The sequence below is a fragment of the Haemorhous mexicanus genome, chromosome 3, assembly GCF_027477595.1.
Source record: "Haemorhous mexicanus isolate bHaeMex1 chromosome 3, bHaeMex1.pri, whole genome shotgun sequence".
Taxonomy (NCBI): domain Eukaryota; kingdom Metazoa; phylum Chordata; class Aves; order Passeriformes; family Fringillidae; genus Haemorhous; species Haemorhous mexicanus.
In genome coordinates this window covers 19,699,546-19,712,936 of record NC_082343.1, presented here as the reverse complement: position 1 = coordinate 19,712,936, position 13,391 = coordinate 19,699,546, and the positions used below count along the sequence as shown (strand labels likewise).

Genomic DNA, 13,391 nt, shown 5'->3' with positions numbered 1-13,391 from the left:
ATGTAGAACCAACTCTTCCATTGGGGTGAGTGGGTGCAATTTACAGAAATTTACGGCAGCAGACAGGTACCCCGTGGATTCAGGTGTTCCTGGCAGCTCAAGGTATTGACAGCTCCCTTATGTAGTCATATCCTGCAGTTGCACCTCAGCAGCAGCTAAACCAGGTAGAGAGGAGGAACAACACTCCATCTTAAGAAACCTAGAAGCACTCTGATGAGGAATGACCATACTGAGATGAAGGTTGCTTCATAGTAGTAGCTGGTTCCTGCACATATCTCTTCAACTGCAGTCCTTTTATTAGTCATATTTTCATAGATACCAAGAATCTAGCTACAAAGAACACTGTACAACTCAGGCATGGAAAAAGTTAGCTCTTTGTGGTATCACATTTTAGATGAAAAACCACTTCCTCTCTTCCACAGCAAAGCAAGAAAGCGTAGGCTTCAGTTTTATCAGTCATTGCATCTGCGCCTTCTTAACAAGTTCAAAGTCTGTGAGCCAAAAATGTATCTTTCCCTCTTTGACATTCATGTAAATTTGAAACCTGTACAGCTTCATTGACGTTTACAATGGTAAAAATGATGGATACTGGAATTTTGTTGATTTTATTTTTTTATTCAACAAGAACAAATTGTTTCACAGAATAATTTGCTTTCTCTTGAGAAGGCTCAGAAGTGACTTTTCAAGCTACACCAATAAATCACATGGATTTTCAATGTGCTGCTGCACATGGATTCAGAGTGGGTTTCAGATTAGTTACCTGCTGTAGGATAACAGCATGGCTCTCTAGTGATGGGGATCACTGGGGAAAAGGAAGCACTCACTGGTGCTCGCCACCCTTCTGGCTGGTCCCTTCCAGTCACACCACAATCTGCTTTAACCATTTAAAGAACAAACCTTTTCCTCTTCTGCCATTTGTTATTTCTTCCACTTCTTGTTATTACAGCAGAAACCCACAAGTATCTATTTTAGGGTTATCTTTACTCCCTGAATTTTCAGTAAGAGATGAAAAAAGGTTGGCAGGGGAGACATATCTTTCTGTCCTTTATCTCATGCCTGGACATTCAGATATCTTAAAGAGGGACATTACTTCTTCACTGTCTTTCCTCAGTGGAGCTAAGTGTAATTCTTAGTGTATTTCTGTGGCTATCCATAACTTCTTTATCTGCCTCTCTGCTTAGCTAGCTGTCTGGTTTGGTATTTCCAGTTTGCACTTAACCAGGCTGGATATTCCCCATTTGTCTTTTCCCATAGTCATATGCATCAATCAGAGCCTTTTTTATTCTTTCTGCAGCAGATAGGGAAGAAATATAGATGGAGCTATGCTCACCAATGCTTCCGTAGAAGAAATCAACACTACAAGAGGCTCTGGCTGTATCAACCTTAAGATGTGGTAATAATTTGAAATAGAATGTAGATCCATAAAGTATTAAACAAAAAAAAACCCCAAGTAATAACATCTTGTACTTATATAAGAAAAATGTTGACCGCTTAAGTAGGAACAACAGTATGGTTTATAACAATATATCCCTGTGAGCTAAAGGCCTGGTTTTTATTATAGTCATTTAAGCAATGAATAATTTCAGATGTAGAAAAGACAAAATAATTTACACAGATATTACCCATTTTAGTAGCAGAACAGGAAACACTGCCCAGGTGACCTTCTTTAAGGATGAGATTTTCACATTCCTAAGCTGTTAATAACTGTAATTGTTGAAGGTATTTAATTCATTGGTTTTAATAAAGCGTGAGAATAGCTGATGAACACTGCACCAGAATGTCACTACTATCACTTTCCCTCTGGCACCTCAGCTTCCTGGTGTTCAGGAAACAGTTTCAGCATTCCCATCTGAGTTTTTCAATAACAAATCTCAGATCTCTACTCAGTCTAGAATATTATATTACCAATCTTTTTCAGAAACATCATCATTTACACATTGTGCACCTACTGACTAAGTAGAAGGCAAAACCATCCGTCACTGGAATTAGTCTCCCACACAGCTGTCACTTGTAAGAAACAGGGATCCAGTGCTTCTTTCCCAATTTCCAGTCATTCCCATCTCTTGATACCTGACATGGAACACATTGTTGTATGACACCCTCCAACCCTCTTTGCCCCAGAGTTTTGCCCTTACAAGCCTGATACACCTAAATCCTTGGCCTTTTTCTATGATTACAGAACAGTCTCTCTACCATGCTGCTGGTTTTTCATACTCACAGTTGTATTTTCTAGCAATACTTTGTATGAAGTTATTTTATATAAAAGGTTGAGCTCTGGGGAAAGTTTAAGCTATACCCCTCCAGGAATTACTGGGTTTGTTGGGTGTCAGGAGAAAAAAAAAAAAAAACCAAACCAAAATTTCAAACTTTTTAAAAACATTTTAAGCAAGTTCAACTAATTAGTCATACTTGTCTGATCAAAGCCAAGTGAAGCCCTCTGGAGCAGCTGCATTCCCTATATTTGTGAAAATCAGGCCATTTAGATAGTTATTTAAATAAGAAGTATTGGAACTAAGCCAAAGCCCTTTGAAATCAATGGGATTTTTTAATTACTTCAATGCAATTTGAATAATAGCTTTAGAAAATAACCTATTTTATTTAATTCATTGTTGCTGCTGACTGTTACAATATAGATTGAGACATTTTTCAGTTGCAAAATCTACATAGGGTGAACAAATTCACACAGAATTGCTTAAGTTGAAAGAGACCTCTTGAGATCATCTAGCCCATGTCCCCAGCTCAAGCAGGGCCAGCTACAGCAGGTTGCCTGAGGCCATGTCCAGTTGGGTTTGGAATATCTTGAAGGATGGAGACCCTATAACCCTTCTGGGCAACCTGTCCCAGTGTTTAAGTACCCTCACAGTTAAAAAAAAGCCAAAAAACAAAAAATCGAGAGTTTATGGCTTTCCCCTTGTCCACCAAGATAGTGATAACCTGTAGAAGGCAAAACGGTTTGTCAAGGGTAATTTCATCTTTATAAATCAATCCATGCTGACAACTCCAAATGACCTTCTTGTTCCTTCATGTGTTAGGAAATACATTTCAGGAAGTTTTTCTCCTCCACCTTCCCAGGCATCAAGGTGAAGATGATTAGCCTGCAGTTTCTCAGAGGTCCTTCCTGCCTTTCTTGATACGGAAGCTCTAAAGGATCTTTAGGAACTTCTCCTAGTCATAATGACCATTTGACATAGTCAAAGATAATCAATGGCCTTGCAATGACATCAGCCAAGTCCCTCAGCTCTCAGGCCATGTCCTATGGGATTCTTCCAAGCAACTCTCCTAGGTTGAAGTCTGCTATCCAGAAGTCCAGAGCTACTTGTTGCCCTGCTCAGCCTTCTCAGAGTCTGAACTCCACCATCTCAGGGTTTTGCAGCCAAGGCTGACCTTACTTATGTTCCAGTCTAGTTCTTCCTTGTCTGTATCAGGTCCAGGAAATCACCTTTTCCTGTTGGCTCCTTGACTACTTGTGCCAGAAATGTCATCAGGATACTCCAGAAGCTTCCCAGGTTGCTTATGCCCTGCTGTATTATTCCACCAGCCATCATGTGGGTCCCTCATGAGGACAAGGACCTACGAACATGAGGCTTCTTTCATTCATCTGAAGGCCTCATCTGTTACTTCTTCCTAATAGGAGGTCCATAGCAGATACCCATTACAACAGCACCCATATCAGACTGCCAACTCCTGGCCCATTCCAAGGCAAAAGTTGTCAAAAATCTATTTAAAAGTTTCTTTAAGTAAGAAAGTATGATGTTTTAGTAGTCCTTTCTACTTAAAAATCCAACACCCCAAAAACCACCAACTTGCAACTCCACAACTGAGCACACTCTTTCCCATTACAAAGGTACGCTGGACAAGTTCATTGTGCCAGGTCAGCCTTCAATTTTGGAGTGGCATACTGGCAACACAAATGTGTGATTACACACTCAAAGACTGCTTGACTCAAAGTTAAGATTTTTGGCCTATCTGGCCTTTGATGTAAGTGAACTTAACAGTGAGGCTGCAGGCCTGAACTAGATCCCACCAAAACGTTTCACTTTAGAAGAGGGAGGAGTTTTGGAGAGGTACAGATAAATTGGGAAGGATCTCTGGGGGCAGCCTGTGTGTTAGCAGAGCTGGTGATTTCATATTGAGTCCGGCCTGTCCCAATGCATTGCCACCGTTGTCCATGGCATGGTGCCAGAGGATCCCATACACACAGTGAGCCATGCATCCTCTGAGGCCAACAGGACAACATGCCTGGCCCTCCAGCCCTGAGAACAACCACGCAGGAGTTGCAACCAGGGTCTACAAAGAATCCAGACCACCAAGTCAATCCACAATAACAAGGCTGTTCTGAGGTCAAGCTGGAAAGTCAAGTCCAGGGGTGAGGATCTGGCCCACAATCAACAGGGCACCTGGCCAGGTGCAAGAGCAGGCTACAGAGGTACTCCCAAGCTAAGGGAGTTGATGCCTTTAAGGACAGGGAACAAATCCTTGTTCACCTACCTGGAAAGGTCAGGGCCATCCACCCCAAGGAGGAGGCAGACAATTCAAAGACATCTGGATATAACAGAGCCCTCCTATTTGTTCCTTCCTATTTGAGGCAGCATTTTGCAGAACAAAATCATGGAATCATTTAGGCTGGAAAAGACCTCTGAGATCACTGATTCCAACCATAAACCTAACACTGCCAAGTTCACCAGAAAAGCCTAAAAATATGTTGCCAGAAGGGAAAATTGCTATTTTCCTTTTATTTTGACACAGTGAGATCCCTCTCAGGTCTTGTTTATTTGCTTCTCAGCCTCTCCTTTACTTCACAAAGCTATTTTCTGTTGCTCTAATAATAGATCATGCTGTAATTCTCATGACTAACACATAATTCTTGATGCAATCCAGGTCCTACCTCTGCTTGTCTGGAATTCAATCTTGACTGTCTAGCAATTGCTGAAAATGAAATTCAGGCAGAAACTAAGCCATGCTTGACTGGGCAAAGAATTTATTGTTCATCTCTCTGTTACTATTATATATGGCTCAATTATCATCTGCCTCTTTCAGGAATCTAGAAAAGCACAATGATAGATATTACTTAGACCTCACAAGAAACAGGATCATCCTGTGCCTGAATCCAATGCTCTTCCTTTAGTTTCTTGTTCTACTCCTGTATGAGAGTCCACTATTTTTTACAAATCTGAATTACTTCAAGTCCCACATGGCTTATTTTCCTGAATACTGTTGCCTTGGTTAAAGACCCACCATGGTACTGCTCTACAGATAATTTGAATATAAAGTTTTCTTTGGCATGTTCTGTGAGACTTCAGTCTGCCTATTTGATGTGCATATTTAAAGACTTGAATGTTGTTTTACTGCATCATTATTAGGACATTTAAGACATAAGAGTTCCGCTGCTTTCTCTACCCAGGAGGAAGTGTGATTTGTGCAGTTCAGTAATTACACAACGACCTTTCAGCAGGTGGAAAAGAAAGGGCAAGTAGATGGCTGCATCACAGCTACATGCTTTTTATAAGGTCATACATACTATATAAAATCTGTCTACCCATTTACAGATAATGTATAGGATGAAATATCAATACACACATAAAAATTGCATTGATTCTCCCCTCGCCAGCCATCTTGTTTATGTAAAGATTTCACAGGGACATCTGTATTTTTGGAAAGTGCTTTAAGGCACTTCTGGCAAATATGCTGCAAATATGGAAATTGATTGATTTATTGATCTCATTGTGAGACTGGTGTTAATAAAACTCACTGGTAAGTTTTCAAGAGGCATAAAACAATGCCATCTCTGTCCTTTTCCCAAGAGGCAGAAGCCCTTTCCCCGACTCTTTGCAGAACATCATTTGCAAGTCTTAAGGTCACAGTGGGTAAGTCTCCATCACCCATTGCTGTCTACCCTTGACTGTCTTGCTGCCTGCCGTCTAACCAGCAGCGATGAAAGCAGGTGATCAGACTATGGAGGCTCACTAGCAAAAGCATGTCTGGTGTGTACTGAGGCTACACAAAAACAAGGTATGATCCCAATGATTTGGAAGCGGCCCTTCCTGCCAGGCAGTTTTGGCTTCAGTGTCCATGAAATGGTGGAGTTTAAGATCCTTAAGGCAGAAGGAATAGTGCACAGCAAGCAGGACTCCAGACTTCAGGAGAGCAGATTGTGGCCTCACCAGGGATTCTCTTGGTAAAGAACCTTGGGGTAAACCCCATGATGGAAGAGGGGTTGGTTGAAAAGTAGGTTGATATTCAAGGATCACTTCCTCCAAGCTCAGGAGGAGCCCAAAAAAGAAGAAGTCAGAGAAAACCAGTAGGAGTGTAGATGAATAAGGAGCTCCTGGACAAATTCAAATGCAAAAGGGAAGCCTACAGAGGGTGGAAGCTAGGAGGCGCAGCTTGGGAGAACTACAGAGAAACTGTCAAAGCAATTAGGTTAGAAAAGCTAAAGCCCTTGTAAAATCATATGTGTCCAGGGATCTCGAAGGCAACAAGAAAAACTTCTCCAGGTACATCTGTGATAAAATGAAGTCTAGGGGAAATGAAAGCTATATCCAGAAGAAAAAAGGAGACCTGGTTATCTGGGATATGGAGAGGGCTGAGGTAAAAACTTTTTCTGCCTCAGCCTTCACCAGCAAGTGCTCCATACCAGCCAAGTCACAGTAGGTAAAGATGGGGACTTCAAGAACAAAAAGCTACCCATTGGAGAAGATCAGATTCAAGAACATCTAAGGGACCTTAAGAGGAATGAAGGAAGGAACACGAGTCCATGGAGTCTAATTGAGATTTGCATGGATTTGCATTTGTCTCTCCATGGAGACAAATCTGTGTATCTTGCAGGAATTGGCAAATGAAGTGGCTAAGACACTATTGATCATAGTTGAGAAGTCGTAACAGCCAATGAAGTTCCCACTGACAAGAAAAGAAACAAAACGCCCTTTTTAAAATAGGAAAAAAAGGAAGGCCTGGGGAATTACAGACCATCCTAACCTCAGTGCCCAGCAAGCTCATGGAGCAGATCCTCCTGGAAACTCCTAAGGCACATTGCAAATAAGTGTTTAGTGACAGCCAACACAGCTTTGCAAAGGGCAATTTGTGCCTGAGAAATTTGGTGACTTTGTATTATGGAGCTACAGCATTGGTGGATAAGAGAAGAGAAACTGACATCATCCACCTGGACTTGTGGACATGGATGTGATGGATGAACCATTCAGTGGAAAAGGAATTGGCTGGATGACCAGAGTTATGACCAACAGCTTGATATCCAAGTGGAGACCAGTGACAAGTGGGGTCCCTCAGGAGTTGGAATTGTAGCCAGCAGTGTTTAATGACTCTATCGGTGACATGGAGAATGGGACAAAGGTCTCTCAGCGGGTTTAATGACACCAGGCCAAGGGATGTCATCCAGAGAGACCTTGAGAGCTGGAGAGGAGGGCCTGTGTGAGACTCATGACATGCAATAAGGCCAAGGATTCTGCACCTGGGTCAGGGTAATCCCAAGCACAAATACAGCCAGGGTAGAGAATGGATGGAGAGCAGCCCTGAGGAGGACTGGGGGTGTTGGTTGGTGAGAAGCTCAGCATGACCTGGCAAGGCGGGCTCGCAGCCCAGAAAGCCAAACATGTCCAGGGCTGCATCAAAGGAAGTGGGACCAGCAGGTCAAGGGAGGGGATTCTCCCCCTCTACTATGCTCTCATAAGACCCCACCCGGACTGCTGTGTCCAGCTCTGGGGACACCAACATAAGAACAATGTAGAGCTCTTGGAATGAGTCCAGATAAGGGTGATAAAGAGACACAGAGGTATGGAGCACCTCTCCTGTGCAGACTGGCTCCAGAGAGCTGGGGTTGCTCAGCCTGGAGCAGAGAAGGCTTCAGAGAGACTTTAGAGCACCTTCCAGTACCTGAAGGAGACAACAAGAAACCTGTAGAGGGACTTATAAGGGCAAATAGTGATAGGATAAGGGGGAATGGCTTTAAATTGAAAGAGGACAGGTTCAGGTGAGATACTAGGAGGAAATTCTTGACTGTGAAGGTGTCAAGTTGTCCAGAGAATCTGCGGCAGTCCCATTCCTGAAAGAGTTCAAGGCCAGCTTGGATGGGGCTCTGAGCAACACCATCTAGTGGAAGATATCTCTGCCAATGGCAGAGGGTTGGAACTGGGTGATCTTTAAAGTCCTTTCCATCTCAAACCATTCTATGATCATAAATCACTGCTATTTACTCTTTAATTTCCTTGTCTATATGCTCAAGAGCTTCATTGGTTTTCTGGCACATTACCAGATTGGAGCTTGTTTTCACTTACCCCTTAAATCCTTTTAAGGGTTACTATTTCCACAATATTACTAGTCATTCTGTAAGGTTTGTCTGCATTTCTCTGTGTTCATTACTTTGCAAATGACTGCAAAAAACATTCTTTGTTTCATTGGGGCACTTTAAAAAGGTAATGAACAGTGTTCAGTGTAGCTGAAAAATCCTTAGAATAATTCACCAGTACTAGTCAGGAAAAGAATTTTGAACTCGAATATAGAGTTTCTGTAACTGAAATGTTTTGGAAAAACAGCTTGATTCCAACAAAGTTGTAAAAGAAACCAGGCACAATATTGTGGAAATGGAAACCACCGGTCTTAGAGGTGTCTTCATCCCTGCTTTCCTGCATGAGAAATGTAAAAAGTTATGAATTTAATTTCAATTCAGAGTGTTCCAGCCATAAGGATCTACAACAAATTTTGAAGTCCTGATCCTCTGTGAAAAAGGATCACTTTTCTCCAGAGCTCCATCACCTGCCCCTATATCAATCTCTGTGCCATCTGCAGCTTTTCCCCAGCAAACTGGAAAAGCCATTGCTTATATGGAAACTAACATAAGGAATATCTCCAACATCTTTTTAATCTGTTTTGAATGTAATTTAGCAGCTGGTGTCAAGGAACTGAGCCAGCTCAAGAAGCTCAGCCAACATTTTGGACCATCAGCAAGTGATGATGCTTGTTTCCAGAATGAGAAATCCTACACTATTTGTTTCTGTTTGCCCTTCTGGTTGTGCCTGCTCATTAAGATTCCTGAAAGTGGTGTCAGTTAGTCTTGTATTGTATTCCAGTGTAGCTGGCGTGATAATACTTAGAGTTATAAATCAGTCTATTGTTCAGTCATGCCTAGTGTCAAGCCTACCAGTATCTCAAGATTTAGGGAAAAAAACAGCAGCTAACTTTTTATTTTCAAATAAAATCCTTGTCAGAGTAATTCTGAATTCTCCTAGCCTGAAGAAAGACGCTAATCAGGCATGTGTTTTGACACACATAACTGTATCACCTAGGGGATGGCATAAGGATCAGACTAGGCCATGAATCTCTAATCCCTAATCACTGCTTACAGCTAAAGTGTATTCTCTGGGGCAGAAAAACTGATTTTGTAAGGTATTGTGGAACTCTTTTTCCTCTTCCTTTCTCTATTCCCTATTAGCATATTTCCTCCCTTTTACCACTTGATCAACCTGAAGCAGAAAACAGTCTGCAAAGGAGTACTGATGAGAAACCCTCTCTACTCCACTTAGACTAACATGAGCGGGACTTACATAGATGGTGATTGTTCAGGATGCGAGAGCCCAAAAAGACCCCATGGAGTGAATTGTCACAAGCAGTAAGGCTGCCAATTTGCAAAATAATCCTTCTCCAAATGAAAATGAGGGTCAGGATAACCATGGCTAACCACAATTTTGTCACAGACCTGCATATGCTAGAGTCACTGCTCACTCTCAGATGGCGAAGGGTAGCAGAATTTCCAGGCTTATGTGTTTCAAATATTGGCTTTTGGAGCTTCTGGTGGCCTTCCACTACACATTTATGTATGAGCGCACAATGGGGCCACCAGCACATTCATGGATCTCATGAACGCTCTAGTTCCCATTTCACTGAGAGAGCATTAGAAAGTGAATCCAAAAATCAGTCAAAGTCAAAAGGATCCTAAAATGGAATTTCCAAGCAGGCCCAAAACAAAAAGATTAAAGAAACAATTATCTAAGAATGACAAAAACTACACACTACAATTTCTAATTCCTTTTGATCTGATAAGAAAAATACTTAACACAGCTGTATTTGTGCACACATCCTAATCTCCTCTTATAAATCCACAGAGTCTTAAACAAAGCCCAAGATGTGCGTAACGTTTTATTCTCCTTTAAACTTAAGTCTCATACCTCAGATCTGCCCAGCTGGGAGCACTGATCCAGTGCTCAAGTCCTGGGACCACGAGGAGCAGCCAGGACTCAAGTCCTAAGCAAATGCTTCTTCAAGATACATACTGTTTGTTCACATAAAACTTTGTGCTGGATGGAAACCTGCAGCCCTCTGCTCCCCCAAGTACCTCAACCAGTATTTTAAGCAGTGTTGCTACCAGAGATGGTTTGGACCATCTTTGTAGAGGAGGGAAGAACCCCACAAACATGTGCAGAAGGTGGGAATATGGCAGAAGGGAGACAAATATTTGTAAATAGTTTCATTCAGGCAATTTGAAACAGGAGCTATGCCAGTTCCCTCTTCACAAGTGTTTTCAAATAACACTTGTCTCACTCCCTGTCACCTCCCAGACCAGAAAGTAAGAGCATTAGCTCATCACTCCTTCACATAAGCTGAATCCATGCTCTGCAATAACACTGCCACCATATTCCAAAACTGTGGGGTTTTTTCAATACTTAAACTTTATTTTCTTTCATTTCCCTTGAAAGACTGGCAGGAGGACTTGTCAGCAACCCACTGTGCGAGAAAGAAGTGGACTGTTAACACCAGGAGCACTTGCTGTGCGGCTACACTTCACATAAGATGTGAGCTTTGAATGCAAAAACATGGCTTCTACATCAGAAAGCTTCCATGCCACTCAATGCATGACTGTGCAGAATGATGTCTGTAGGGCCCAGGTACCTGAGGCTTGTTTCACACAGTCAAGGGTATTAGGTCCTAAAGGGATTAATAGGCTCAATAGCTCTAACCCAGCAGTTGTGACCCTTGGAAGAGTATAAGAGCTGGGAATGTGAGCAGCAGCCCAACATTCTCTCTAAGCAACCTCTCCTATTGCTGTTGTCAGAAACCAAATGCTGGGCTTGGCAGCCAGCACAGATATTTCTGCAGGATAAAACAAAAAAATACCTTAGACTTAACTCAGAAATATCCAAATCTACACCCACTCCCTTTTAAAACCTGTGGCCCAGATCTGCAGTGTTGTGTCTAAAGTGGTATTTGCTAAACCTGAGAAGAAGGAGGAAATCCCTAAATGTATTTCTAGCATAATTGCTCCGAAATTCACAAAGGAGAAATAAACGACCCTGAAGAGTTATGACACATGCCACATACCTCCCAAGTTCTATTGATTTAAGCCACAAGAACCTTGCTTTACTTTGACCTCTGAGCCTCATTTGCATTTATTGAGCAATACTGGCAAAGCAGTGCCACATATGAGGTGTCAGCTACTCAACCCCTCAGTGAAAACATCAGCGCAAACACGAAAAACAAAAAAGTCACTCAACCAGTATGGCAGCTGTGTGGTGAGAAAAAACCTGAGTGTGACTTAAAGAACAAGGTATGGGTTAAGGTAGGGGAGAAAAGAAAGGAAGAGAGACCTACAGCACTTAAGGCTGGAGAAGAAGAGCCCTTTGCCACAAGTTCGTGCAAGTGAGCTACAGCAGTGCTCATGACACAAACATAGAGAAAGCATTAGTTTAAGAATATTTGTGGATATTTACTCTCCATTGATGTTCTAAAGACCGGATTTGCAAAAGCAGATCTGCTCCACTGCTGAAATCCAGAGAGGGCTTCTGCTGCTGATGTCAGCAGAAACCATATTAGGCTAAAGCACATTATTTTTAAAAATCTCTCTAAAATATAGTCAACACAATCAAACAGTACAATTCCTACAGGCTTACTTACATTCACTAGGGAGTCAAACTAAATTTGCTATACGATCCATGAAATCATAAAAAGCAAAAAGCTATTTAAGAAGAGAATAAGCCTGAGCTCTCAAATCCAATACACAATTTTTCACCACTATTTTTAAATATGATGGCACTGCCATAAATATGTGGTCTTCTGTCTTCAAGAGAAGTCACACTTGCAGAAGGCTAGCATAGGAGCAACAGTTAAGGAAACATGAGTGCTGTCCTATCATACGGTTCCAGAATCCACAATTTCTGCTGGGGATCTATTCTTTCCCCTTTCTTCCCTGTAATAGAAGAGAAAGGTTGGAGGCTTTTCAATTAGTTCATGTGTTTTGAGAAGTAGCCTGAGAAGACCTTATGAGAGGAACTTAATTCAGAGGCACATCTGTGTCCAAGAAACACCTCCCAGTGAAAATCTGCTGAGCAGTAAGGAGCTGCCCAGGAGGACAGGGCATTGTTTGACTCACTGTAGGGTGGGTTCTTTCACAGATACTCTCACAAACCCAGAAGATGTTGCTGCCGGCCGGGGGCTATGTACAAATCACGAACAGGACAGGATTGCTGTGGAACATGCCTTGAGCTGTTTTATTTTTCAGCATCAGTCTCATTACATGGCTGTGACAATGGAAAGATGCCAGCAGCTCACATCCCAAGCAGCAGACAAAGAACTTAATGTTACAACTTACTTTATAACTTTTTTGACCAATCACACAAAGCAAAAGCATATTGACAGTAGTTCCATCCAACCACTATAAGCACACGTAACTTACTTAAAACAATGCTTGCTTATTTCGAATACAATGCCTGCTTGTAAGCCTTAAAACACAATGCACAGAGCTCCATTATTAAGTTTCAAACTTCTTAATATCTTGCTAGATAAACTTTTCTGCAGCTTAGGAAGTTATTCTAGACAAGCGTTAATACACAGACCATTGTTCTACTTGTCCTTGCTTTTCTACTTTCTAAATTATTTTTCTGCTGACCTATCTCATGGCTATTGCTTAGCTCTAATCACAGTTCTGCTGTCTCTGAGGCCTGCCTTTTGTAGCTTTCCCAAAACCCTCTGATTTTATGGATTCCCACAGATGTGTAAGATTACAGACCCTGCATTCACAGTATTTTCCATTGCCTTTTTTTCTTTTTATACAGACTACAGTTTGTATAAAAAGAAGCTGATTTATACTACTTTTAGAAAAGGCTAAGTGACAGAGTGACATACAGGAGATGAGCTCTATAGGAGGAGGAGGGCTGGGGGTTTCCCTCACCACCATGCCCTGCCAGGCATGCCCCTGGCAAAATATGTGGTAAGCTATCCTGGCAGCTCTGCTGAGAGCATGGCCATGATGGCCACATGGACCACAGGGCTGGCTACAGCAGGGTGAAGAAAATGCTGTGCCAAAAGGAATCTCAAGGTCTTGACAGCCAAGTGGTAAGTCACCACCAGCCAAGTCACCACCAGTCCCAACAGCGCTGCCTGTACAGAGA

At 42.0% G+C, this 13,391-nt stretch overlaps 1 protein-coding gene across 1 annotated transcript in view; it reads right to left on the bottom strand.

Moving 5' to 3' along the window:
* Positions 1-256, bottom strand: part of DUSP10 (dual specificity phosphatase 10) — a 55,641-nt gene extending 55,385 nt beyond the window's left edge. The window contains exon 1 of the mRNA XM_059840997.1: positions 71-256. The gene's annotated coding sequence lies outside the window, so the exon portion shown is untranslated. The remainder of the gene's footprint in view (positions 1-70) is intronic.
* Positions 257-13,391: the final 13,135 nt, after the last annotated feature.